The sequence below is a fragment of the Bidens hawaiensis genome, unplaced genomic scaffold (genome assembly GCF_021521415.1).
Source record: "Bidens hawaiensis isolate Kalapana, Puna unplaced genomic scaffold, B.hawaiensis_p1.1 tig00061275_1, whole genome shotgun sequence".
In the NCBI taxonomy this organism is placed as follows: domain Eukaryota; kingdom Viridiplantae; phylum Streptophyta; class Magnoliopsida; order Asterales; family Asteraceae; genus Bidens; species Bidens hawaiensis.
The window spans coordinates 46450-51228 of record NW_027501034.1 but is presented as its reverse complement, the minus strand read 5'-3'; the positions used below and the strand labels follow the sequence as shown (position 1 = coordinate 51228).

The following is a 4779-nucleotide window of genomic DNA, read 5'->3' as shown; positions in this document are numbered from 1 at the left end:
TATATATATATATATATATATATATATATATATATATATATAACGCAACAAATTGTTTTTTTTTATTTTTTTTACACATATGTAATACGTAAGTGTAAGTAACGTAAAAAAAATTACAATATTTTTTTACACACCGAATCAACTTACTCAGATGTGTAACTAACATTTAAACATGTGTAATCATAAAAAATCTTTATTCTCTCTCCAGATTAATTTGTTTATCAGATTTATTTTCAACCAAATATTCAATACTCATTTAATTGATTGTGTGCTCCATATTGAGTTTTTAAAGTTCTTACAACTTATCAAGTTTTTAAAAAATCATTCCCTATATATATATATATATATATATATATATATATATATATATATATATATATATATATATATATATACTTTTTAGGGGCACATTGTCCGCACACGCTATAAGCCTATAGCCATAGTGATGCAAATAGAAAATTTATTTAAAAAAACAAATCGACTAACCCAGATTCTAAATTTCTAGTCATGACCCGACTTGATTTTAATTCAACTAGAAAATGTCAAATGTTAAAAATCAAATCAAACCAACTGGATTTTTTTAAAGAAAATTGTCTTGAATTTTCTATGAATGTTACTTATGTTGGGTTTTCCTTTTATAACACTTAAAATATATAAAATTTCGAATATTCCATATCGGTATGCTTATATTTATTTACATGTTGGTATAAATTTTATTCAAAACGAGTCATTTTGAAACACATTTGACCCGACTCGATTTTGAGTAAAACTTATTCCGACAAGTAGATAAAAAAAATAAACATGTCGGAGCAGTATATTCGAAATTTTATACATATATATTTTTTAAAAGATGTAAAAGATAAACAAAATATAAATGTATTAGTTATATTAATATAATATTAAAATAATTGAAAAAAAATCGGGCTTGTTACTTGTTAGATAGGCGTTTTGGCTCGTAGCATTTTATGATTGGATTAAAATATACTTCCTCCGTCCCTCCACAAGTGTCATGGTTTGAAGTGAGTAGTTAATAGTGATTAAAAATACGACGGAACGCCTATTTTGAAGGTGAATAGTTAAAACTAAAAACACATTCTAAATGAGTAAAATGTAACCTTGTCAAAAGTCAAATAGAGACTTTGTTTTTATTTCTTGTTTCAAAGCACTTCAATAATTCATAGATCACAGTAAACATTTTTAACACCAACAGAGAGACGCCATCGATCAAGTTTTAGCATAAAATTCTCTATATATTTGGATTTCCAGTGACAACTTAGAGCACCAACTCAACCAAAGATAACTTATGGCTTCTCTTTGCTTATCTACTCTTCCCATCACCAACACTTCTTTGTCCTCACGACCACCCTTCTTTTCCACAACTTCCTCTAGTCGCTTCAAAGTCTCATGCAACGCTTCGCCAGATGACCCAACAAAGCTCATACTCCCCATGCAGAATAATAATATAGACCGAAGAAACTTGCTCATGGGGCTAGGAGGTCTATACGGTGCAGCCAACATCAGGTCCGCGTTAGCGTATCCCATCACTGCTCCAGACAATATTTCTCATTGCAGCCCTCCAGACAATATTTCTCATTGCAGCCCTGTTTCAGACGGCATACCCAACCCCAATGATGTTGTAAGAGGCGTAGGTTGTTGCCTTCCACAATCCGCAAACCCCCCTTCCCAAGAGCCATACACCTTTCCCAAATTCACTTCCATTCGTGTTCGTCCAGCCGCACATTGCGCCACTCCTGAGTACATCGCCAAGTATCAAGAAGCGATACGGCTCATGAAGGAGCTTCCTGATGACGATCCACACAGATGGAAAAGCCAAGCTAGGATCCATTGTGCTTATTGCAACGGCGCGTACACTCAAGAGATGAATGATCATCCGGAGCTTCAACTACAGGCCCATAACTCCTCGCTCTTCTTTCCTTTCCACCGATGGTACCTCTATTTCTACGAGAGGATATTGGGAAAGTTAATCAACGATGACACGTTCGCTTTACCTTACTGGAACTGGGATCATCCAACTGGAATGATGCTTCCTGCAATGTTCGAGGCCCCTGCCCCTAAACAAATTAACGATAAAATTACAGAAGATCCCAAATACAACCCGTTATTCGACCCTTTTCGGAACGTTGACCACCTCTCTCCGTCTATTGTTGATCTCCAGGTTCAAAGTGGACAAAGTGGTGCTAATTGTGTAGACCAGGTAGCCATTAATCTGTCTACAATGTACTCTCAGATGGTCGGTAGCATTACAACTCCCACTGACTTCTTCGGTACTGATCCTATTCCTGATCCGAATAACCCAAGTACGCCTGGGAAGGTAGAGAGCGGTTGTCACACCGCGTTGCACATATGGACGGGTAACCCTAGGATGGCAAATGGTGAGGACATGGGGAATTTTTACTCGGCCGGGTATGACCCGATCTTTTATTGTCATCATGCCAATGTCAACCGAATGTGGAAGATCTGGAAGAATTTGGACCCTCTAACAAACAACGATCCATTACCGAAGACTGGCTGAATGCGTCGTATGTGTTTTACGACGAGAATAAAAAGCTTGTACGCGTCTACAACAGAGATTGCGTAGACATCACAAAGATGGGATATGATTTCCAGCCTTCCAGTATCCCCTGGCGCCAGAGTCGCCCGGTTCCTCTAGTCAAGGCGTCGCAGGTTGCAGCTAAGTCACTCGGAGTAGTGAAGAAGGCGGAGGAGATTGAGTTTCCTTTGAAGTTAGACCAGCCATTGAAGGTTTTAGTCAAGAGGCCCGCTACAAAGAGGAGTGAGGATGACAAGAAGAAAGCTCATGAAATGTTGTTTTTGAATGGAATCAGGTATAATGGTGAGCAGTTTTTCAAGTTAGATGTGTTGGTGAATGACGTCGGCGATGGGGTTGAGACCACTGCGGCTTCTAGCGAGTTTGTGGGTACTTTTGCGCAGGTGCCACATGCGCCTGGACACGATATGTTTATGACGAGTGGGACCGCGTTTGCGATCACATGGACTTTGGAGGACCTTGAAGCTGAAGATGATGAGTATGTTTTGGTCACATTGGTGGAACGGGTGGTTCAACCGTTGCTGAGATCAAGATTCAGCTTGTTCCTACCGCTTAAATAATCTCGTCAATGTAACTGCATGTTCTATCTTCATTCGCATGCATGCATTGTTTGGTATGTCTGTTTGGGTACCTGTTGCAGGTCAGTTTGTAACCTAATAATAATTTTGTACGGTTAATTTCAAGCTTGTAGTGGTGCGTGCTTTGAATGTCACTCTTGCTTTTGGATTTCAATAATAAAGTTTGTCAAATTAATGGTAGGTAGCATTATTTTATCAGTTTCCTATATAAAACGTTTTACATGAAAGTGTACTTGAAACTCATGGACTTGGTTAATGAGCGTCAAAGTTACAGGACTAAAAACTTCTTTGAAGTCTATGTAGTTTCTTTGTAAGGCCTAACTCACACAACTCATACAACTCACAAGTTGATGTAGCTAGTAATTTACAGGACTTGGTTAATGAAGCAACACCAAAGTTAGAGGACTAACAACATTTACTTATTATAAGTTAAAATGATTCGTCAACAAATTGTTGTTTTGAGTTTAATCTTTGTTTTGTATGTGTTTGATTTTGATTTTCTACGGAATCCATCTGGTCCCTTTTGCAAGTTTGATATTGCTTCTGTTTCATATTATTTTTGTGATTAAATGGGGTCCCAGTTCAATCGAATGTCGTTGTTCTTGTATATCTTTAGGTGAAATCGAACAAGAAGGGGTGGTGAGGAGGAGATTAGACCCTTGGGTGTGGGTGTGGGTGTGGTTGTGTACGTGGATGAGCCATGGGAATAACGTGGGCACAATGCCACGCCTGGAACAAATGTTATCTTTTTCACTACCAACACTCCAATACCTTGTAGGAGAAAAACAAACGAAGTTAGTGATCCGGGCAAAGATAACAAAATTTGGAAACCATCGAAACTGAAATCATAAAAAAAACAATCGACCGCATATGACAAAGAAACCTAATAAGTAATATCCTCTCAATATGATAACAGTAAAACAATAACAATTTTTGTATCGAAAAACATGGAAGACTGAATGAGCCTCTGTCCCCATTCAGTAACAACAATAACTCTGAATGATTCATACCTAATTTTAAACGTTCAGATGCTTTTCTGTTTGGAACCAAATAGTGAATCAGATGTAAACAAACCCCTAAAGAAACTTTTATTGGGCCGTGTGTGACCTTTTTTGTCCATGCCAATGTTGAAAGCATGTGGGGATATCTGGAGGGGTTTGACTTTTGAGCCTAGCCACACACAAAGATCCAACTAACAATGTCTAGTTGAACGCATCGTACATGTTTGACGATGAGAACGAAGAGCTTGTGCGTGTTATCAACGAAGACCGTGTAAACATGAGAAGGATGTCTTCGGTCTTCTCTTTATCGAGCACGTACGACTTTGATCGATAAACTTCAAGAGTTTAACCGCTATGTTACCAATTCAATAACGAATTGATATAGCTCACCGACTTGTAAATGATAAATGTGGATTGAATAACTTTTAATCTATTATAACAAGAAAAATATAACTCAAAAACTGATGTGGGCCCAAGTATTGAAGACCGGACTATTATGTATTTAGATGCCCAAGATCGCGCTATAAAAGGTGGCCCAAGAAAACGGGCATAACTTGGCCCACGAAGCTCCGTTTCAGGTCTATTACCAGTCAAATCGAAGCTTGAGATGAGAAGCACATTGTGGCAAACT

The 4779-nt window shown here is 37.9% G+C and overlaps 1 pseudogene; it reads left to right on the top strand.

The window, feature by feature from the left end:
* Positions 1 to 1303: 1303 nt before the first annotated feature.
* LOC143603330 (polyphenol oxidase I, chloroplastic-like) lies at positions 1304 to 3125 on the top strand (annotated as a pseudogene).
* Positions 3126 to 4779: the final 1654 nt, after the last annotated feature.